At 42.4% G+C, this 24,714-nt stretch overlaps 1 protein-coding gene and 1 pseudogene across 1 annotated transcript in view; one reads left to right on the top strand and one right to left on the bottom strand.

Moving 5' to 3' along the window:
• FRMD4B (FERM domain containing 4B) overlaps positions 1 to 24,714 on the bottom strand; it is a 358,740-nt gene that overhangs the window by 204,144 nt on the left and 129,882 nt on the right. The window lies entirely within an intron of this gene.
• Positions 7,981 to 8,654, top strand: LOC107131676 (ras-related protein Rab-2B-like; annotated as a pseudogene).

The raw sequence follows: 24,714 nt of genomic DNA, 5'->3' as shown, positions 1-24,714 counted from the left end.
GTGAGGCTATGGAGAAATTGGGACACATGTTATTAGTGGTCATTTAAAATCATGTAGCTGCTGTGGAAAAGACTGTCTATTTCTCAAAAAGTTAACCATAGAATTTGAATTGTGACCCAAAAATTCCATTCGTAGGTATACACTTCAAATAAGTGAAAACAAGTGTTTTTAAAAAATCTTGAATGAATACTATTCACAATAACCTGAAGGTATAAACAACCCACTTGTCCATCAGCTGATGAGCAGATTTTTAAAAGGTAGTACATCCATATCAGGAGCCTGGTGAGCTGCTGTCTCTGGGGTCACACAGGGTCGGACACGACTCAAGCGACTTAGCAGCAGCAGCAGCAATATGTCCATATAATGTGATATTTAGCAATAAAAAGAAATGAGGTAAATATCCAAGAAAACTGAAAATATTTCCTCACAGAATAACCTGGACATGAATGTTCATTGCAACATTCATAAGAGCTAAAAGTGAAATCAACTCAAATGTTACTTGATGAGTGGCTATATAACACATGGTATAACTTTCTGGGTGGTCTAGTGGCTAAGACTCTGCACTCGCAATGCAGGGGGCCCAGGTTTGATCCCTGGTCAGGGAACTAGATCCCCCATGTCACAAGTAAGGATCCTGCATGCCTTAATGAAAATCAAAGATTGTGCATGCTGCAACTAAGTCCCGACATACAAATTTAAAAAAAAAATTTTTTTTTAAACCAAAGAATGGAGTAGACACATGCTACATTATGGATGAATCTTGAAAACATTCTGAGAAATAGAACAAGCTAGACAAAGAGGCCATAAATACACAGAGAGAGAAGGTGCGTTGGTGGTTGTCAAGTGACTAGAGGGATGAAATGGGGAGTGACTGACAATGGGTATGGAGTTTCTTTTCGGGGGGCAGGGGCAGCAATGAAAATTATCTATAATTAAATAGTGGTGATAATTGCACAACCTTGTGATTATATTTAAAAAAATACTAAATTGTACACTTTAAAGGGTTGAATTTTGTGGTACATGAATAAATCAAGCAATCAGTAAAAAGTAAGTAACCCCCCAAAAAAAGGATTTATGCTACACATGGATGAATCTCAAAATCACTATGCTAAGTGCAAGAAGCCAGTCATAAAAAACCACATATTTTACAATTCCATTTATCTAAAATGTCCAGATTATGTAAATCTAAACCACAATGAGGTACCATTTCACACCAGTCAGAATGGCTGCGATCCAAAAGTCTACGAACAATAAATGCTGGAGAGGGTGTGGAGAAAAGGGAACCCTCTTACACTGTTGGTGGGAATGCAAACTAGTACAGCCACTATGGAGAACAGTGTGGAGATTCCTTAAAAAACTGGAAATAGAACTGCCTTATGATCCAGCAATCCCACTGCTGGGCATATACACCGAGGAAACCAGAAGGGAAAGAGACACGTGTACCCCAGTGTTCATCGCAGCACTCTTTATAATAGCCAGGACATGGAAGCAACCTAGATGTCCATCAGCAGACAAATGGATAAGAAAGCTGTGGTACATATACATAATGGAGTATTACTCAGCCATTAAAAAGAATACATTTGAATCAGTCCTAATGAGGTGGATGAAACTGGAGCCTATTATACAGAGTGAAGTAAGCCAGAAAGAAAAACACCAATACAGTATACTAACGCATATATATGGAATTTAGAAAGATGGTAATGATAACCCTGTAAGTGAGATAGCAAAAGAGACACTGATGTATAGAACAGTCTTTTGGACTCTGTGGGAGAGGGAGAGGGAGGGATGATTTGGGAGAATGGCATTGAAACATGTATAATATCACATATGAAACGAATCGCCAGTCCAGGTTCGATGCAGGATACAGGAAGCTTGGGGCTGGTACACTGGGATGACCCAGAGGGATGGTATGGGGAGGGAGGAAGGAGGGGGGTTCAGGATGGGGAACACATGTACGTCCGTGGAGGATTCATGTTGATGTATGGCAAAACCAATACAATACTGTAAAGTAATTAACCTCCAATTAAAATAAATAAATTTATATTAAAAAATCTATATAGATAGGAAGCAGATTAGCAGTTGCCTAGGACTGAGGGCGGAGAAGGCAATGGCACCCCACTCCAGTACTCTTGCCTGGAAAATCCCATGGATGGAGGAGCCTGGTAGGCTGCAGTCCATGGGGTTGAGAAGAGTCAGACATGACTGAGCGACTTCACTTTGACTTTTCACTTTCATGCATTGGAGAAGGAAATGGCAACCCACTCCAGTGTTCTTGCCTGGAGAATCCCAGGGATGGGGGAGCCTGGTGGGCTGCCATCTATGGGGTCGCATAGAGTCAGACACGACTGAAGTGACTTAGCAGCAGCAGGACTGAGGGCGGAGAAGGCAATGGCACCCCACTCCAGTACTCCTGCCTGGAAAATCCCATGGACGGAGGAGCCTGGTAGGCTGCAGTCCATAGGGTCAGGAAGAGTCGACACGACTGAGTGACTTCACTTTGACTTTTCACTTTCATGCATTGGAGAAGGAAATGGCAACCCACTCCAGTGTTCTTGCCTGGAGAATCCCAGGGATGGGGGAGCCTGGTGGGCCTGCCGTCTATGGGGTTGCACAGAGTCGGACATGACTGAAGCGACTTAGCAGCAGCAGCAGCAGCAGCAGCAGCAGGACTGAGGGAGTTTGGAGGAAGGGGTGAGGGAAATAAGTGACTTCTAATGAGTACAGAGTTTCTTTTTAAGACAATGAAAATACTTGTTAGAATATAGTGATGGAGGCACAACTTCATAAATATAATAAAAGCAATTGAAGTATATACTTTAAACAGGTGAGTTTTATGGTATGTGAACTACATCTTAGTAAAGTTATTACCAAAAAAAAAAAATAGGGTTAAAAAACACAGAACACTTTCCCTGCTGTGCCTGGGATCTTATTAACAGTCTCCTGACCAGAGATCTAATCCAGGCCCTTTGCAATGAAAGCGCTGAGTCCTAACCACTGGACTGCCAGAGAATTCCCCTAAAACACATCTAAATCCTTTTCCTGTATTTGCTAAATATTCTACAATGAGCATGCAATATGTATATCTTCAGAAAAAGGAGTTAACATTTCTCTCGATTGGACAAAATACCTACAAGCACAAAACAAAGTGAAAAGAAAAGCTGGAAAAAAGTAGTGTATGTGAATTTCATTGTGAAACGGAGTATATGTGGATAGAAAAAAACTAAAGGAAAATGTATCAATCATCGACAACAGCGATTTCTGAGCTGGGAGCACTGAAAGATTTTAATTTATTCTGGGAGATGCTTTCTTTCCCTGGTTTTCCATATCAGCAAATATTGCTTTTCAGTTTCTAATTTTTGAAATGCACATGTAATCATACAAGAGGCTATTCAGTGAATGAAATGTCAGTCTCTCTCTCACCCTTGTTCCCCAGCGCCTCATTTCTAGGGCTTCCATGTAAGGTTTCTCAAGTTGTTCACTGCATGACGGCGTCTGGCTTAGGGTAGTGAGTGCAGGTTATAACCTAGCCTGCCTGGGCTCCGTTGGATAAGCTCAGGACTCTGAGGAAAGAGTCCTTTTTGTCTTAACCACACGAAAATATGTAGGTGGCAGCTTTGCCCTTCTCCTTCCCCCAAAGGGGAAACCTCTAGACAATCTACATTATCTAAGAAAAGACCGTATGTAGGTAGGTAGAAGTTATTCAGGAAGAATAAAGAAATAGCTGCTGCTGCTGCTAAGTCGCTTCAGTCATGTCCAACTCTGTGCGACCCCGTAGATGGCCGCCCACCAGGATCCCCTGTCCCTGGGATTCTCCAGGCAAGAACACTGGAGTGGGTTAAAGAAATAGCAGGTAAAGGCAATACAATAAAATTGGAATCTAAATATTAATACTGCAAGAGAAGCCTTTCAAGATAGTATGGTAAAACTGGATTTAAGGGGAGAAAAACATATTTTGAACAAACAAGTCCTAAGGAAAGAATTCTAACTGCAAAACAATTGTTGGGCTGTTTTCCATATCAACAGTCCACAGTTCATACACATAGCTTAAGCAACAGATGAGATTGGTTGTATCCGTTGCCAAGTGCGTTGATATTTGGTACTTCACTCATCACAGTCCCTTCGGCTTAGAAGAGCAAGCTGGTGTGTGTGTTTCCAGCATCCACTTCGGAAAGCCTTAGGATTTCAATCTGCTGAGAAACCTGAGAGTGAGTGTCCCCATGTGAAACCTGGCACTTCTATTTCATTCACTTTTGTGTCCTTCAAAACAGGGTGCATTGATCAAACAGAAAAGTGAAAGAAACTGAAGAGGCTCAGTCATGTCCAACTTTTAGAGACCCCGTGGACTGCAGCCTACCAGGTTCCTCCATCCATGGGATTTTCCAGGCAAGAGTACTGGAGTGGGTTGCCATTTCCTTCTCCAGAAATCCTAGGGCATTTTATTAATTGGTGCTTTAACATCTCTATATTCATTCAACTTGGTCTAAAGTTTCTGCTTGAGATAAAGTGATGGTTACATCAGTAAATAATTCAAATGGCAAGATCTAATTATGACTTTCTCAATAACCTTTTAACCACTGTTTATGTTTCTGTTTCAGGTTTTGTCTTGTTACAGAAAGCCATACTGGGCTTCCCTAGTGGCTCAGCAGTAAAGAATCTGCTTGCAGTGCAGGAGATGCAGAAGATGTGGGTTCGATCCCATTCAGGAAGATCCCATAGGGTAGGAAATGGCAACCACTCCAGTATTCTTGCCTAGGAAATCGCATGGACAGAGGAGCCTGGCAGGCTGCAGTCCATGTGGTCACAAGAGTCAGACATGACTTAGCGACTAAGCCACCACTACCACCAACCATAAGCTCGTGCTGGTCTTCTTTTGGGTTCCAACTCTTTTGCCTCAGGCTCTTCGTATTTGCTGTTCCTTCATTCCTGAACATTCTTTTCCACCTTAGGATTTCATCCAATAAACCCTGGATTATCTTTCAAGCCTTAGCTCAAATATTGGTCCCCTGAAGCTGGTGTGGCTCCATCACACCAGCTTGATCCTTCTCTCTCATAATACCCAGCACATTTAAAATTACCTACTTAATGCCTGATTTCACCACCAGACCATATGCTCTGTGAAATGTAAAAGCAATCCATGGTCCCACAGAAGGAGAGCCTTTTCTCATTAAAAAAAAACAAAACTGGATGTAATTTAAGAGAGAACTTTCAATGGTTTGAGAGCCAAGAATAATAAGGCTTGGAACCTATTCCCTAGGTCTGGAAGCATTTTCCAAGGAAGAAAAGGGGAGAAACACAGAGCTGGTATATTGGATTAGGGCAAATCATTGGATGAAAACCAACAACAGGGTAAAACAGTTGAGACCAAGGAAAGTGTTCAGATGGCTTAAGTGTGAGATACTTTTGCTCAGAAAGAAAGTGATGTGTAAGACCTCTGGCACTGAACTATCTTAATTTGAATGTGACCTGATTCAAATGGGTCTTGACAGCAGCTGCAGGGATTATCTGAGACATATTTGTCCTCCTAAGTGGCTTACTTCTCTAAACCCCCTTTCAAGAGTGCTTTGGGACCTTCAGAAACTCATTCTCTTTCTACAACTTCAAGTTATGCTATGAGCAAGATAAGAAGACTTGAAGTCATTAGCCTGGTGGATTTGTTCTCTGTTTCTATTTCTAAAACAGAATACTTATGTCTGTTAACTGATTAACTATAAGAGTGGAGAGAATGTCAACAGTTACTGGCATTCTTTACCTGTTTGGAATGACATTTTCCATATACACTATTATACAATTTTTGAGAAAGTAAAGAATTAAAGTAAATAAGCTATTCAGAATAGAAATATACAGAATACAAACATTGCATTTACACGTTAAAGTGCAACTACCATGATAAAGTCTAACTGCTGTGAACATCAGGTTATGATTAAGGTGGGGAAGATTCTTCAAAAGCCCATCATCTGTACTTAAGTACAGTTGTGTGGAAAGAATTGCATCTAGATTAATTAAATTTCTTTCCACAACAACAAAAGCTTATGGAACCTCTTTTACTATTCCATCCAAGCAAACTGTTATACATGGTAAAGGGGAGTGGATATGTACCACCAGGGACTAGGGGGAGGTTCCTAAAAAATTTTACCAACCAGAAATTGAATACACCATTTTTAATCTAAAAGGTTCATGTAGATGTACTCTTTATCATGTATCTGTGATTTTCTTTATCATGTATCTTTGACTTTCTTTCCAAAAATAAAGTAAGTAAAACGGTTCTCCCAGAAGATGTACATGTTTAGTTTGGGTTTCCCATAATCTCTTAGGACATCTCCCAATACACTGATGAAGAGAACACATTACTCCAAGTCTAACAAGCACAGAGGCAGACACTGGGGGATACAATTGTTATAATCTGTACAGACTTCAGAACAGCTTTTTGCTTAACAAAAAAAGTCTTTCATCAGTAAGTGATTAAACACGGCAGTCTACGTAGAAACACTTCTGGAATCTCAGAGACTCCTATTATAGTACAAGCCACATTATAGTGAATTTGTAATTTCTCATTTCTAACCAACTATTATGGTAATGAGGCTATTACCCAAAATCGATTCCATCCCAAAATGATTAGCCTAAACTAGTTAGGATAATCCCCCTCTTCTCACTGAATGATTCCCGTCCAGTCTTGGCTATTAAGACCTAAGGGAACGTCTCCTGAGGGGCCTTCTGGAAACCTTGCTGGGGAACTGGTAGAGCCCTCTTGCTGCCATTTTGCAAATGAAGCCAATGCAGAAGCTTCTTTTAAGCAAGACAACTACCAAGAAGAAAACTTGGGGCTTCCAAGTGTTGTGTATGTGCTAGAGGATGTGTCAGGATGCCTGCTTATATGTTTCCTTTTTAAAATTAAGCCAACTAATATGCGTGGCTTCTCTACTTTAGGAAATCTTTAACAATATACTCTACGTTGGACTGGAAGCTTTGTCAAGGGCAAGATGTATGATTTATATTTCTCTGTATTTCAGAGCCTAATCTAATATCCCATATATTGTTGTTGTTTAATTGCTAAGTCGTCTTTGACTCTTTTGCGACCCCAGGGACTATAGCCTGCCAAGCTCCTCTATCTATGGGATTCTCCAGGCAAGAATACTGGAATGGGTTGCCATTTCCTTCTCCAGGGGATCTTTCAGACTAAGGGATCGAACTTGCATCTCCCGCATTGGCAGGTGGGGTCCTTACCACTGAGCCACCAGAGAAGCCCATTCCATATATAATAGGGGCTTAATTAACATATATAGGGCTAAATTGAACCAAATTTCAAGCTTATGACATACGAAGTGAATTTCTCAGTCAATCTTAGACTACTTGGACATCTAATACCAAGGAGCAACCCAGATGACAGACACTATGACATTAAGGTAGCTGATGCTTGTTGGTGTCAGGTACAGTTGACTTCAATATATTATTTATATCATACCTGACATACAGCACTCAAAAGGGATAAGGATATAGTGAGATACAAGTATGGAAATGGCTGGTTGAAAAACAGCTGAAGAAGATCCAAAGGGATTCTTTTGTTTCACAAATCCTGGAACGTCTGGATTAGAGGAAATTTAAGTATAGTATGCAGGAAGCAGGAGGAACAGTGCTGTGTATCTGTGGAATGTACCAGAGACACGCCAGTAGCAGACAGACACGGAGAAAATCCAGTGGATTCTGTGTGTAAAGCTAAAGGGCTAGGTAAGATCCACACCACTCCATTTATGTGAACTGCTCAGATCACAGAGGTGCTTTGAGGTCTGGCATGATTTCAGGGGCCTGAAATGGGCACAGACATTTCTTGGAAAAGAAAGATTGACTCCTTCATGATATTCTTAAGAAGTTGTGTTTCAGACACTGCCATAAGGAATTTCACACTCACCAACCCACCCTAATGTCCAACAACTCAGAAGGATTGTCACCATCCTTTATTAAAAAACTGGCCTAAGAAGTTGGGTGGATCCGGAATCCAGAGGAAAAGAGACAATGACTTATGATTATCTCTTCAAGTACATCATCACTGGGGAAACAGGGGTGGGGAAGTCATGTCTCCTTCTGCAGTTTACAGACAAGCAGTTCCAACCATGGTCCACGGCTTTACAATAGGCATGGAGTTTGGGGCCCGTATGGTCAGCACTGATGGGAAACAGATCAAGCTGCAAATCTGGGATATGTCTGGACAAGAATCCTTCCGTTCTATCACCCATTCCTGCTACAGGGGAGCAGCCAGTGCACTGCTGGTGTGCGACATTACAAGGCGTGAAACCTTCAACCACCTGACCTCATGGTTAGAGGTTACCCAGCAGCACTCTAGTTCCAACATGGTTATCAAGCTGATTGGGAAAAAGAGAGACTTAGAGTCCGGTAGGGATGTGAAGAGAGAAGGAGAAGCCTTTGCTCAGGAAATGGACTTATATTCATGGAAACTTCAACCAAAAGAGCCTGCAATGTTGAGGAGGCCTTCATTAACACAGCCAAAGACATTATAGGAAAATCAGCAGGGTTTATCTGATGCCCACAGTGAGGCAAATGGCATCAAGATTGGCCCCCAGCAGTGTATTTAAACCTCAGTGGGACCCAGTGCCTCCCAGCGGGGCTCTCGTGACATGGGGGCTGACTGTGTCTGCTGCTGAACAACTGGTCTGGACTCTTTTTTTTCCTTCCTGGAACAGCTTCAGATCAATAGGCTTAAAGAAAGAGGTCTTACATGCTTTGGCTGAGAAAAGCCTCTTTTCAAGGTGTGATGTTTTGCCTCTCCACTTAAAGACCAGGGGAGAATTTGGGCCCATATTGACCTGTCCTTCTTCAGGGACATGAGCATTCCCTATAAATTAGGGTTCTTCTCATCCTTCTGTTTTAATTTATAAAATGTTAGGATCAAAGCTGATTGTCATGGCATTTCAAAAATAAATTCTTTTATAAGCAGACACAATCTACTCCTTACCAAGAATTAGTAATGAAGGTCTAGGACATTCTGCTTGAGCCCGTGAGGTGACTGGAATCTGGCTGCCCGTTGGGCCGTAGGGCCTCAGTCTAGGGATTTCTTTGAGGTTTTTCACTTGCCACTATGCAAGAATTGTTGCAGAAGGCAGTTCCTTCTACTTGAACTGCTCAAAGATGATGAACACTTCTCCACCATCCCATTTCTAGCTTCTCTGTTTCAGAGTAACTACAAAACTTTTGAGAGCAGAGGAGTTGCTCCTGGACCTACAGCCACTTCCTATCATTACCTAGAGAAAACATCTTTCCTGTTTGTTTTGTTTTAGGGACCAGACTTAACATTGATAAGTCAGTGTCTTTCACCAAATAGACTCCTACAGTTTTACCCCACTCACTTCTTAAGGAGACCTATTTAGACTTTCTATCAAGCTGATCTGCTTACTGTACATGACATATGTGCTTCCACTCCTACGCCTTTGCACGTGCCCTACTGTACACCACTGTTATACTCACAAATTCCATATTTCTTTTCTTTGGAAAGCCTTCCTGGACTGACCTAGGGGCTTCTGAACACTTATTGACACAGTACCTTTTAGCTTTCAAATATTGTCTCTTGATGAAAGTGAAAGAGGAGAGGGAAAAGTTTGCTTAAAGCTCAATATTCAGAAAACTAAGATAATGGCATCCAGTCCTATCACTTCATGGCAAATAGATGGGGAAACAGTGGAAACAGTGTCAGACTTTATTTTTCTGGGCTCCTAAATCACTGCAGATGGTGACTGCAGCCATGGAATTAAAAGATGCTTACTCCTTGAAAGGAAAGTTATGACCAACCTAGATAGTATATTGAAAAGCAGAGACATTACTTTGCCAACAAAGGTCCATCTAGTCAAGGCTATGGTTTCTCCAGTAGTCATGTATGGATGTGAGAGTTGGACTGTGAAGAAAGCTGAGTGCCAAAGAAATGATGCTTTTGAACTGTGGTGTTGGAGAAGACTCTTGAGAGTCCCTTGGACTACAAGGAGATTCAACCAGTCCATTCTAAAGGAGATCAGCCCTGGGATTTCTTTGGAAGGAATGATGCTAAAGCTGAAACTCCAGTACTTTGGCCACCTCATGAGCAGAGTTGACTCATTAGAAAAGATTCTGATCCTGGGAGGGATTGGGGGCAGGAGGAGAAGGGGACGACAGAGGATGAGATGGCTGGATGGCATCACCGACTCAATGGATGTGAGTCTGCGTGAACTCTGGGTGTTGGTGATGGACACGGAGGCCTGGCGTGCTGCGATTCATGGGGTCGCAAAGAGTCAGACACAACTGAGTGACTGAACTGAACTGAACTGATTGTTTATTCATATGTATATTTATAAGTATTTATGTTACTTTGTAAGTATGTTTTATAGTAGTGTTGTATGTGGAACCTGTCTCCCCACATAGGTTGTAAGCTCCCTGAGAGCAGGAACCCCTGGTATCCTTTTACTTTGTAAACTACTTCCTCCACCATTCGTTCATAGTGCCTAGTGCTACTCGTGTGAACACTGAATTTGACTGACAAAGACTTGGAACAGGTTTAGTTTAGGCTGCAGAGGAAACAAAAAGCCTTACAGTCATCTCTTTGTAATTCCATCTCAGTCTCTTCCGTCGGCTTACCCTGGATTCTCTTCTCCCTCTCCCCTCTCCCTTCCCCAGCTCTTTGCCTCCATTCCATGCAGCATACAATAAAGCTGCCTGCTTCCAAGCAATCAAATAAGTGGATACTTCTCCATTTGAAGAGCATACAATACTAGCCTAGTCAAGTCTGCCTTTAGCGTACTCATCATGCAGCCTTCTGGGTCAGTCGCTATACTGATGTCTCATTTTCTTCCACAGCACTGCGGTCTTGTGAATTTCTCTCTCTCTCTTTTTTTTGGTTGTCGATGAATTGTTTCATTATTAAATATATGCATGTATCCAAGCTGCTCATTAAAAAAAAAACCCAAAAAACTGGCCTAACTGAGCAATTACTTTTGTTGAGCAAGGAAGGAATTCATGTAACAGGAAATACAGCAGGGGATGCCACGTAAGGGAGCTTTCTACCAGAGGCCCTTTACTAGCAAAGAAAACGCGTTCAGTGACAAGGATTTCAACAAGGAAGAAGAGAACATTTTCTCACTAGATAAGTGGAAGAGTAGACCCCATTCCCGCCATTACTGCTGCCCCCGAGACTATGAGATATCAGGAACTATTCAAATACAGTCACAGGATCCTTCACTGAGAAGAGAAACAGGCTCAACAGGTTTTCCAGAGAAGAAATCTTAAATATGCCTCTAACACAATCACGTGGAAAATCAAAGTGGCTTAAGGACACGGTCAGACCTTACAAGTTCATGTGTACTTTTATCTGTGAAATACAGCATTCTTCCTCTATTTCATACACACACACACACACACGTGCACACTCACATATTAGCACGTGCACGGGCACACACACACACACTGGTCCCCCTTTGCACATTCTAATTCTACCTAGAATCAGAGACAAGTCTATTCCTAAACATTTTTTTTTCTAGATCCTTTTTTTAAAAAAAGTCAAACAGGAAATATATCCGTTCAGTTCAGTCACTCAGTCGTGTCCAACTCTTTTCGACCTGTACATTGTAGCATGCCAGGCTTCCCTGTCCATCACCAACTCCCGGAGCTTACACAAACTCATGTCCATCAGATCAGTGATGCCATCCACCCATTTCATCCTCTCTCGTCCCTTTCTCCTCCTGCCTTCAGTCTTGCCTATCATCATGGTCTTTTCTAATGAGTCAGTTCTTCCCATCAGGTGGCCAAAGTTTCAGCTTCAGCATCAGTCCTTCCAAAGGATATGCAGGACTGATTTCCTTTAGGATTAACTGGTTTTGATCTCCAAGGGACTCGCAAGAGTCTTCTCCAACACCACAGTTCAAAAGCATTAATTATTTGGCACTCAGCTTCCCTTATAGTCCAACTCTCACATCCATACGCGACTACTGGAAAAACCATACCTTTGACTAGACGGACCTCTGTTGGCAAAGTAATGTCTCTGCTTTTTATTTATTTTTTTTAAATAAAAATTTTTTCCATATTTGTGGATGACATTATTGTCTATGAATAAAATCCCAAGAAAAAGATATTGGAAAAGAAGAAATAAAACCACAACAACTGGACATGAAGAACTGAAAAATGGACTTCAGCACATACCTCACAACTTATAGAAAAGTAATTCAAAATGTACTTAAATCGTAATTTACATTTATTTATTTATTTTACAGTTTGGATAGGGAAAATTTAACATAAAGAATCATTAACTCTAGTGGGGGATTGAAGTAATGGGAGACTGGCTCATAAGAAGTAAAAAGAACTCTGAAGAACATAGGAATAGCAGATATGAGCAGCAGTCACCATCTCTAGGGCTGAAGCAGAGCCCACAGGGAGGGAACAAATGTAGAAGAGGGCCATACCCCAAGGCTGAGGTCCAGGCCTCTTTGCTCACTGGATGGTGGAGAAGTTCTCTGAAGCTGCAGTGTCTCTGCTTTTTAATATGCTGTCTAGGTTGGTCATAGCTTTTCTTCCAAGGAGAGTCTTTTAATTTCATGGCTGCAGTCACCATCTGCAGTGATTATGGAGCCCCCCAAAAATAAAGTTCTGTCACTGTTTCCATTGTTTCCCCATCTATTTGCCATAAAGTGATGGGACCGGATGCCATGATCTCAGTTTTCTGAACCCCATTAACAGTATGAAAAGGAAATACATGGCAGAATTATTTTTTCCCATGAGTTTTCTGCCCAATAATATAATTCTGAAAAATTAAAAATGTATAGCCCTTCTAATCTAAAAATATGTTTATAGCTTTATTTTCTTTCATACAAAAGATGAAATGAATGTGATACTACACTTAAATCTGTTTATGAGTTGGAAGTATCAGACAATCACTTCTCCTACTGTATATTGATTTTTTTGTTATGAAGCATCCATTAAGCATTTCATCTTCACCACAACTAGGAAACAGGTATCATTGCTACCTCCATTTTACAGATGGCAAACCTGAGGCTTAGAGAGGTTAGAAGGTGGCAGGGTAGATTCAGAGACTTGAAAAACCCACCCAAAGGCCGAGAGTTAGGATGGAGCAGTGAATTCAGTACTTTGTGCTGAATAAATCTGGGCACAGAGTACGTCAAGAAAGACAAAAAGCCAAGTTCACGTGAGCACCTGGGAATGAGGACATCAACAGAGGAGGGCAAGGCCCGGGGAAAGGCGAGTCCATGGTTCATAACCCCAAACTCCACCCACTCATGTCCCGAGAGGGCAGGGACCACGACTATCAGCCTAAGCAGATTTCGCTACCTGACTCCTCCTATCTTCAGGGCCCGTCACAGTGCTCACACAGTAACAGGCAACTAAAGAAAGCTTGCCGAAGCAGGCAGGAATGAAAGGGTTAGAAATGCAGTCCAGGAGCCTGGGAGAGAAATTTGGGGTTTATTTGTTAAAGCTGCTTGCTTGCAAACGACAGAAACATAATTCTGAGTTAAGCAAAACCAGATATTTATGGGCTTTTGTGATGAAACTGGGGAACAGGCAGGATCGAACATGCCTTGTGGATGCCAAGAACTTTTTCTTTCTCCTTGCCCTGGCCACTGCTTCCTTTGTGGGGTTCATTCATTCTTTTGGGTGTGCTACCTCAGCAGGGTAAAAACTACAACCAAAGGCAGGCAGCTCCAGGTACATATCATTGAGAAGTGAAGTGAAAGTCACTCAGTCATGTCCAGCTCTTTGTGACCCCATGAACTAAACAGTCCATGGAATTCTCCAGGCCAGGATACTGGAGTGGGTATCCTTTCCCTTCTCCGGGGGATCTTCCCAATCCAGGGATCAAACCCAGGTTTCCCGCATTGCAGGCAGATTCTTTACCAGCTGAGCCACAAGGGAAGCCCATTACAGCCTACTAATAAGAGAGGAAAGGGCACTCCCTGCCAGCTCCCATAGGTTTTCATGCAAAGGATGCCGAATGATTCTAATAAGGATTGTGGCCAATTGTGGCCAGGGTGCAGGGAGGAGGTTAAGTGTAGCGACTGGCTCAGCCAGAAGCAGGAGCCCTTCCACGGTCCAGAAGGGCAGGGTATCTTGATTAGCAGGCCCCTACTGAACAACTTGGTTGAAAGTGTGGAGAGAACTTTTCTTGCGGTGAAGGAAGTTCCGGTACCAGAGGAAGGAGATAATGGGCTGCCAAGCAGCAAAACAATGTTTTCTACAAGGTCTCTTGCCCGAGAGGCAAACCAAGCCCCAAGCTTAGGCAGAACCATGGCTGAGCTGCAGTACCCAAGCTCTGGAACACACCATGACATCTAGCTTACTCCAAAATCTTATTCCCCAGTCCTTCCCTCATTTGGGCCAGAAATTAAACAATCCATGGTATCTGGTTAGTGGGCTTCCTTGGTGGCTCAGTGGTAAAGAATCCACTTGCTAATGCAGGAGATGCATGTTTGTTCTCTGGGTTGGGAAGATCCCCTGGAGGAAGGCACGGTAATCCATTCTAGTATTCTTGCCTGGAGAATCTCATGGAAAGAGGAACCTGGTGGGCTGTAGTCCATGGGGATCACAAAGAATCAGACATGACTGAGCCACTTAACAACAACAACAAATTAGATTTCTGGTCTGCAGAAAGGGCCTTCTAGATCCATGACAGCCCATCCAACTGAAATTTAAATTGAACTTGGTTCCTCTCGGTGAAAGAGTACCCTAAGATATGCACCATATGAACAGCAACAGCCTTTATATTAATGTGATTTTAAATAATATTATCTTCTGTTTTCAATGTTTGCTTATACAGCACCTTGGGTATAATACTTATTAAATTCTTTATCTGTTCCAGGAAGGAGTACAACGCTTTTTTCACTCAAAGAATATCAGCAACACCACATTATTAATTTTATTGGACTCCCATAAACCTGAAAGCTTAAACCATCATTAAAAAGGTCCTCACCACTGCCATTTGGGAAGGCACATCTTACACTGTTTCCAGAAGTAGGACACACAAAATCACAAGGTGCAAATGCTGAAACCTTTTCCCAAGGTCGGCTTAATGTTTTTAAATGACCAAAGGCATGCTCACACTCTCAATGGCTCAACTTTTAAAGCCCCAAATTTGATGAACAATGGCTCTTGGAAAAGCTCGGCAGGATTCCAATCAACACTACCGCGGTGCATAAAACTTTGCTGTCAAGATGCCAACGGTGTGAGGCTCAAAGAAACTTTCCCAGGGCGTCTGGATTCTTCCAGTGAATAGCTATCATTCCTTACAGCTCAGAGGCTCCCTAGCCAGTAAGAAGGAGCAAGTCTCTCTAACCAACTGCCCCCTTAAGCCCCGTTTCCTTTGTAAAATATTCGCTGTCCTTCCTGGCCTCTTCTCCAACTTCTGGAGAAAAAGGCAGTGAGAAACTGCTAAGTGAGGCCACGTTCTCACTTGCGACTTCCCTGTCACCTTCTCAGGAGCGGGTTCCGTCACTGTCAGTTTTGCTGCAGTAAATACAGTCTATGGGGCAGGTCCCCACACCTGTCAATGGATACCTGTCTTTAGCCAATTCTTACCCACTGTGGTTAATGTTTGTGGTTGAGCAGGTATCTGCTCCAGCATTTGAAGAGAGTGTCTTTTAGGAACTTCCTGAAATTTGGCTTGCTTTAAGGAAGATGTGGTGATAGAGATACCTCCATTTCGGTCCCTGGCAACACTGTATATGTGTTTTTACCTATTATGAATTCAACAGGAGCCTGGCTAAAAGAGAATGGATTAGCCGTGGGAGAGAAAGAGCAGAAACAGTGTCAGGGATTCCACCTAGGAAGCCACTCAATGAGAATGACATTGACATGCTACTGGAGAATACTCTCGGTAGGCCTCAGTTCCTGGGTACCTCTCACAGTGTGAGCACTGCAAAGTGTAATGAATCTCTTAAGTAAAAAGAAGCGGAGGCATTTTTTCATATAACATGATTCCTTATCGCAAGCTAACGACTTCATCTGGTTCTTAATCAAAGAAACAGAAAACAGTGGATTAAGTTCCAACTCTGGACTTAATGGGAGAGTGTGTCTGTCTCTGACATGGCAACCGAAAGGATGTGCAAGGATTATTCATCAACATGATTGTTGTCTTAGGTGATTCTCTGGACCACAGATGGAAAATAGTTTCTACTTCAATGCCAACTCTGATTGATTGGTAGTGGCAGCCTGGGCATTGTTTTGAAGAATCTGAGGCTCAGTTGGAAAGAGTACGGTGATTGATTAGCAGTGTCTCTCAGGGCTCCAGAAACAGGGAGGTGCCACAGAAGTGTCAGCATGGACCAGGCTGTGAGTGAGACTGTTTTTCCTTTACAAACATCAGGCACTTGATTCTTTTTCTTTTTTTCCTTCCTAGAGTCCAGGCATTGAGAGGTTTTTATTCCTGGCCACATGAAGAAAAAGGTGTTAGGGGTTTGTGGAGGAGTATATACGGATCTTACTGACGTAGATCAGGAATTGTCACTGTTGTTTAGTTGCTCAGTTGTGTCCAACTCTTTGCAACCCTGTGGACTGTAGCCCGCCAGGCTCCTCTGTCCATGGGATTCTCCAGGCAAGAATACTGGAGTAGGTTGCCATTTCCTTCTCCAGGGGATCTTCCTGACCCAGGGATTGAACCCAAGTTTCTTGCATGCAAGTGGATTCTTTACCGCTTAGCCACCAGGGAAGGCCCAGATCAGGGATAGATAGCTAATATTTTTGCCTTGGCAGGACATACAGTCTCAGTTGTGGCTGCTCAACTCTGTCACTCTAGTGGGAAGCTAGCCAGAGACAATCCATGTATGAATGGTGTGGCTATGTGCCGATAAAACTTTATTAACAAAAAGAGGCCATGGCCAGTTCATACCAGATCAAGATTATAAGAGCTATGGGTAGGATATAACACAGATAAAATGGGAAGGTGAAATCAGGAGAAAGTATTTCAGAAAAATTTCTCTGGAAGTTATGGAGGATCCTGCATTTCTGGAACATGAAATATTCCTTTCAATTAATAACCAGCAATGCAAACCCACCAACTTTCAGGGAGCATCTTAGCTAACAGAGAGCATAGCTGTGAAGGAGAGGGACATGGGACATGTACAATTTGAATGGAAAATACTGTAAAATGGGGAAATGAAATCAGGAAGGTCACGGCTCATTGCACTGGCTGGGCAGGTTAGGTCTAGGTGGGTCAGGAAACAAGACCAGCTCTCCTCAGGTGGAGGTTACCAGCATCTGGAGATATGCATGTATACTGGCAGAGGGCCACAGTCACTCTTAGAGCAAGGATGATGGGGTGGGCAGAGTTCAAGCAGGGAGGGGAAGAACTGGGCAGCTTGCCCACAAAGGTCCTCTGAGGACAGAAGTTCAGAGTGTGTTTATACAGACAGAGGCTGGTGAAAGGCTGAGGTTTGAAGTTAGATTCTACCCAATGTGGGGGGAAAATCCTAGTTCTGCCCTATCTGCTCTACAGCCTTGGAGGAATTATTTACTCTGGTTTGTCTTCTGTTAAATAGAGAGATGGTTAGATAGCATCACTGACTCAATGGACATGAGTTTGAGCAAACTCCAGGAGTTAATGAAGGACAGGGAAGCCTGGCATGCTTAAGTCTATGGGGTTGCAAAGAGTTGGACACAACTCAGCACCTAAATTGACAACAACAAAATGGGGAGAATATCACCTCCTTTCCAAGGTTATTAATAAGAAACACATATGCAGCAACTTTAGAAATAGTCCCTGGCTCTTAGTGAGTTTTTGGTAGCGTCTAGTCTTCCACCCCACTTCATGGATCATTGCCTTGTCATGGAGAAGGGGCTTGTATAACTCAACAAAGCCATGAGTCATGCTGTGCAGGGTCACCCAAGACAGATGGGTCCTAGCAGAGAGTTCTGACAAAATGTGACCCACTGAAGGAGGAAATGGCAAACTACTCCAGTATAATGGCCATGAGAACCTCATAAACTGTGTAAAAGGCCAAAAAGATACGACACCAAAAGATGAGTCTCCCAGGTCTGAAGGTGTCCAATACACTACTGGAGAAGAGAGGAGGAGAATTACCAATAGCCCCAGAATGTATGAAGTGGCTGGGCCAAAGTGGATACGACAGTCAGTTGTGGATGTATCTGGGGATAAAAGTAAAATCTGATGCTGCAAAGAACAGTATTGTAAAGGAACCTGGAATATTAGACCCATGAATCAAGGAAAATTGGACATGGTCAAGGAGGAGATGGCAAGAATAAACATCAACATCCTAGGAATCAGAGAACTAAAATGGGTGAGAACTGACGAATTTAATTCAGATGACCATTATATCTACTACTGTGGGCAAGGATCCCATAGAAGAAACGGAGTAGCCCTCAAAATCAACAAAACAGTCTGAAATATAGTAATTGGATGCAACCTTAAAAATGACAGAATGATCTCAGTTCCTTTTCAAGGCAAGACATTCAACAACACAACAATTCAAGTCTATGCCCCTATCGCCAATGCCAAAGAAGCTGAAGTTGATCAGTTCTATGAAGACCGAGAACACCTAAAAAAGATGTTCTATTCATCACTGGGGATTGGAATGCAAAAGTAGGAAGTCAAGATATACCTGGAGTAACAGGCAAGTGTGGCCTTGGAGAACAAAATGAAGCAGGGCAAAAGTTAACTGAATTTTGCCAATAAAACATGCTAGTCATAGCAAACACCCTCTTCCAACAACACAAGAGAAGGCTCTACCCATGGACATCACCAGATGGTCAATACTGAATTATATTGAGCATTGATTGATTATATTCTTTGGAGCCAAAGATGGAGAAGCTGTATACAGTCAGCAAAAACAAGTCCTGAACCTGACTGTGGCTCAGATCATCAGCTTTTCACAGCAAAATTCAGAAAACTACAGAAAACCAGGAAAAACAATAGGCCAGGCAGATATGACTTAAATCAAATCCCATGTGAATTTGCAGTAGAGGTAACAAATAGATTCAAGGGACTAGATTTATTTAATGGGGTGCCTGAAGAACTATGGACAGTGGTCCGTAATATTGTACAGGAGGTGGTGAACAAAACCACCCCCCACCCCTCAAAAAAAAAGAAAAGCAAGAAGGCAAAGTGGTTATCTGAGGAGGCTTTACAAATAGCAGAAGAATGAAGAGACACAAAAAGCGAGGGAGAGAGGGAAAGGTACATCCAATTAAACACAGAGTCCCCCTAAACAGCTAGAAGAGACAAGAAGTCTTTCTTAAATGAACAATGCTTAATAATAGAAGGAAACAACAAAAGGGGAAAGAATAGAGAGCTCTTCAGGAAATCTGGAAACATCAAGGGAGCATTTCACCCAGATGGGCACAATAAAGGATAAAAATGGTAGAGACCTAGGAGACGCTGAAGAGATCAAGGAGAGATGGAAAGAACACACGGAAGAACTGTATAAAAAAGATCTTCATGAACTGGATTACTACAATGGTGTCATTAGTCACCCAAAGCCAGCTATTCTGGAGTGCAAAGTCAAGTGGGCCTTAAGAACCACTGCTGTTAATAGAGCTAGTGGATGTGATGAAATTTCAGCAGAACTATTCAAAACCCTAAAGGATGATGCCATCAAGGTTTTGCATTCATTATGTCAGCAAATTTGGAAGTCCCAGCATGGCCACAGGACTGGAAAAGGTCAATCTTCATCCCAATTCCTAAGAAGGGTAGTACCAAAGAACGTGCTAATCATCAGACAATTACACTAATCTCCCATGCTAGTAAGGTCATGCTTAAAATCTTGCATGCTAGGCTTCAGCATTACGCAAACCAAGAACTTCCAGGTGTCCAAGTTGGGTTTAGAAAAGGAAGAGGAACTAGAGATCAAATTGCCAACATTTGCTGGATTATAGAGAAAGCAAGGGAATTTCAGAAAAACATCTATCTCGTTTCATCGACACGATAAAGCCTTTGACTGTGTGGATCATGACAAACTGTGGAAAGCTCTTAGAGAGATGGGAATACCAGACCATCATACCTGTCTCCTGAGAAACCTGTATGCGGGTCAAGAAACAACAGTTGGAATCTCATATGGAAAAACTGATTGGTTCAAAATCCAGAAAGAAGTATGACAGGGCTACCTAGAGTCACCCTGTATTTAACCTATACAATGAGCACATCATGAGAAATGACAGGCTGGATGAGTTACAAGGTGGAATCAAGATAGGCAGGAGAAACATCAACAACCTCAGCTATGCGAATGATACAACTCGAATGGCAGAGAGCGAAGAGGAACTAAAGCCTCTTGATGAGGGTGAAAAAGGAGAGTGAAGAGCTGGTTTATGACTAAATATTGAAAAAAACTAAGATCATGGCATCTGGCCCCATTACTTCATGGCAAATAGAAGGGGAAAAAGTGCAAGTAGTGACAGATTTTCTCTTCTTGGGCTCCAAAATCACTGTGGATGGTGACTGCAGCCATGAAATCAGAAGACAATTGCTTCTCGGCAGGAAAGCGACGACAAACCTAGACAGTGTGCTGAAAAGCAGAGACATTACTCTGCCGACAAAGGTCTGTATAGTCAAGGCTGTGGTCTTTCCAGTGGTCATGTACAGTTGTGAGAGCTGGACTGTAAAGAAGGCAAAACACCAAAGAACTGATGCCTTTGAACTGTGGTGCTGGAGAAGACTCCTAAAAGTGCCCTAGACAGCAAGGAGATCAAACCAGTCAATCTTAAGGGAGATCAACCCTGAATATTCACTGGAAGGACTGATCCTGAAGCTCAAGCTCCAGTATTTTGGTCATCTGATGAGAACAGATGACTCATTGGAAAAGTCCCTGATGCTGGGCAAGATTGAGGACAGAAGGAGAAGAGGGTGTCAGAGGATGAGACTGCTGGACGGCATCACCAATGCAATGAACATGAACTTGGGCAAACTCCGGGAGATGGTGAGGAACAGGGAGGCCTGGCGTGCTCCAGTCCACGGGGTAGAAAAGAGTCGGACATGACTGGGTGACTCAATAAGACTAACAACATCCTCTTAACACCCAAACTGTATCAGCAAGAACATTGGCTTTCACTGGGTTCAGCACTTATTAGTAAAGCAGAAGCCACGAAAGGAAGGAGTAGGTTACCAGCAAATTCTGACTCAATCACTATCCCAGAGTGAGATGTTTAAACATCTCTCTTGAAGTGGAGGGGCAAATCTGCTGGGCCATGGAGAAATTTCAGAAAAGAATTCACGGAAAAGGAAAGCAACGCAACCTTGGAGGCTCTTAATTAGCAGGGCTCCATTTCCATGTGTCTAGAACAGAAAGCTTATGGTGACTCAGGGCCAGGGGAAGTAGTGAGTCACCCATGGGTCCCAACAAAGCCTAAAGAACATAATGAGCTCTTGCCAAAGGGCCACTAGATCCATCCTCTGTGGTGTGAAATCCCATTTTTCATACATAATCTACCCTCACACAACCCATGAATGGTCCCAGTCCTCATATTAAAGGAAAACCTAATTGACATAAACCAATTAGCATGTGAGTGGACCTGAGACATTAGAGAGAGTCTCAGGACTACTGTTTAGACCTGGATAAAGGTACCTTCTCTTCTTTGTATACATGAGGCCAAGAGGTGAGGACTAAACTGCTACAGCCAGTTTTGCTACCATAAAGGAAGAAAATATGACCTCAGAGCCCACAGGTGGAGAGGGCGAAACAGAGAGAATTCAGAGCACTGTGTCGGCCTCTTGATCAAACCTCACCTGAAACTGGTTTCTCAGTTATATCAGACAATGAACAGTCATTATTTACTGCAACTCACACTGGGGTGTCTACTGCTTACATGCATTCTTCTACCTCCAGGAGCCCCAGACCCTTCAGCAATGTCAACAAGAACCCCACCCTTTCGTCAAATGCACCAGATTTCCTGAGAACACATGCAATTTCCTAGTACATGAAACAGACCCTGGCTTGCTGCCCTCAGGCTGTGCAGCAAATGGACAGAGGGATAAAGCTTAACCTTGGCAGCTTCCCTCTTCCTCTCTGAGCCCATCTCTTGTTTCTGACTGTTCTCTGCACTGATAGTCCTTTTGGAATAATTTGCCATCAACTAAGTCTGACTGATTTAAAGTTCAGAAAGTAAGGTCTGAAACCAGCTCTGAAATTCTCATAATTCTACCAGCATTCTTGTGCAAAAGAAAGAATGTGTGAGTGTCTGTGTATGAATGTGAGTGTGTGTAAGTTGTAAGCGGGTGTGCAGAAGTGTATATGTATGGGTGTATGAATGTGTATGTGGGTGCAAGTTAGTGTGAGTGCAACTGTATGAGTGTATGCAGTGTGTGTATAGGCTGTTTCTGGATAAGCACTTCACCTAGGGGTGGACTGTCAATCCAATGTCCTCTGAGGACACAGGAAGTAGGTGTGACTCAGGAATGGCCACAAGACAAAGGGAAGTAACACGACAATATGCAGAAGGCATAGCTTTCCTTTAATAAGAGTAAATAAGTGAAAGGTTGTGGAAAAAATGAAAAAGGGGAGAACATTTTTTCCTATAATAGTAAACTACAGTAGTCTGTGTGCTGTGCTTAGTCGCTCAGTCATATCTAACTCTTTGCAACCCTATGGACTGTAGCCCACCAGGCTCCTCTGTCCATGGAGATTCCCCAGGCAAGAATACAGGAGTGGGTTGCCATGCCCTCCTCCAGGGGATCTTCCCAACCCAGGGCTCAAACCCAGGTCTCCCACATTGCAGGCAGATTCTTTATCATCTAAGCCACCAGGGAAGCCCAAGAATACTGGAGTGGGTAGCCTATCCCTTCTCCAGGGGAACTTCCCGACCTAGGAATCAAACCAGGGTTTTCTGCATTTCAGGGAGATTTTCTACCAGTTAAGTTCCCAGGAAGGGTCACACAAGCTGAGTGTTTAAAAATCTATACATGGCCCATGGAACAGGGACTGCAAGCCTTAGAGGGTCAGCCAAGTTAAACCTATGAGTCTTACAGGTGGTGTTCTCCTGTGACAACATGGACCTGGCAGGCCTGATCAAAGGGGGACATCGCCATTTAGCTCTGATGGTTGACAAGTGCTCACGGTGGCCCCGTGAAATAAAATACACCAGAAGAAGTTATCCAGGTTTATACATGGACCATCCCAGTTTTCTGTACAGTGGGGATTAAGTCACATGGTATTCAAACTACGTCTCCAGTGTACAAACTACATTTAAATTCTCAATTGCTTCTTTAATTCAAGAAGGTTTAACTTAGGAGTCCTTTAAATTCTTGCTGCCCTGAAAGTACTTATAACTATGACTCAACTCATAAAACGTACAACTGACCTCTCCATCTCAGTCTAAAGCAAGGGACACGTGGATGATTATAAAGAAACACCATTCAAACCTAGTAGGAGAGGGAGAAGCTGATAGCCTTGGGTTTCTGAGTTCTGTTTTTCAGCCCACAGCATATGAATCATGGGCTCAGTTCCTTACAAAGCGTGAATCTGTTTGTCAGAAGCATGAAGCATTAGCATTAATTTCGTAAAAATATTTGCCTACTGAACAAAATCTTTAGTTCCAAAGCTGGCTTTCCATCCCTTTCTAGGGGAACTCTGAAGAAGTCTATCACATAAAGTACACGGTGAGTAATTTGAAACATCCCAGACAACCATCTGGGCGCGTGGTGGTAATGTAATTCACACTGGAATTCCAGTTAGTGATACACTAGCCTCAGATTGTTGTTTCACCACACGCTTCTCACAGTGGAAGACTTCCAAGGGCCCCGCTTCTGAACAATGATCCGTATCAAATCTGAACAGACCCCTGAGTGATTTCTCAATCTCATTGTCTTTCAGCAGAGTTGCAGAATCAAGTGGCTTAGTGCTCAGGAATACAGCAGGCATATCCCCCACCTGCTGATCTAGCCAGAAATCTCATTTCTCTGGATGACAATACAACGGCTAGTATTTATTGAATGCTTACTGTGTGCCAAGCACTACTTTACTTTTCATCTGTCAACTCGCTTAATGGGCTCAACACCTCTATGAAGGGGTCTATCACTATCCCCATTTTTTTTCAGATGAAGCAAAGGAGGGTTAAGAAAATTACACAAGGTTTTCTAGCCAGTGGGGTGGAGCCTGGTTTCAGAACCCAGGCTAACAGCCTCATTGGATTAAACTGCAGCTTCAAAAGACCTTTTGAATTACAACAGAGGAAAGAAAGATAAAGTGAGGACACTGATGTCACAAGGAAAGGACACCTGAACAAGGACCTACTGCACAGCACAGGGAACCATACTCAGAATTTTTAATAGCCTACATGTGAAAAGAATCTGGAAGAGAATACATCTATATTATATATAATATTTATATCCAATACATAATGCAAAATAATAATTAAAATAAATTATAATATTAATTTTAAAATTGAAAATAATATTAAAGTAAAACATACTAAAATTATATTAAAGTAAAACATACGTTAAAGTAAAACAAATAAAAATATTACACATACACATATGTGTGTGTGTGTGTATATATATATATATATAAAACTGAATCAGGGTGCTGTAAACCTGAAATTAACACAACATTGTTAATCAACTACACTCTAAAATAAAATAAATATTTACCCAAAAAAGTTACAAAAAAGAAAAAGGAAAGGATGCCTGGAAAAAGAAGAACTTGTCATTGGAGTTAGACAATATGATGGATGGGCCAACTTTCAATAGGCTGATTTTATTTCACTGACTATTTTGTGTGTGTGTGGGTGATAACCCAA

The sequence above is a fragment of the Bos taurus genome, chromosome 22 (assembly GCF_002263795.3).
Source record: "Bos taurus isolate L1 Dominette 01449 registration number 42190680 breed Hereford chromosome 22, ARS-UCD2.0, whole genome shotgun sequence".
NCBI lineage: Eukaryota > Metazoa > Chordata > Mammalia > Artiodactyla > Bovidae > Bos > Bos taurus.
This window is presented reverse-complemented; position numbering and strand designations above follow the sequence as displayed.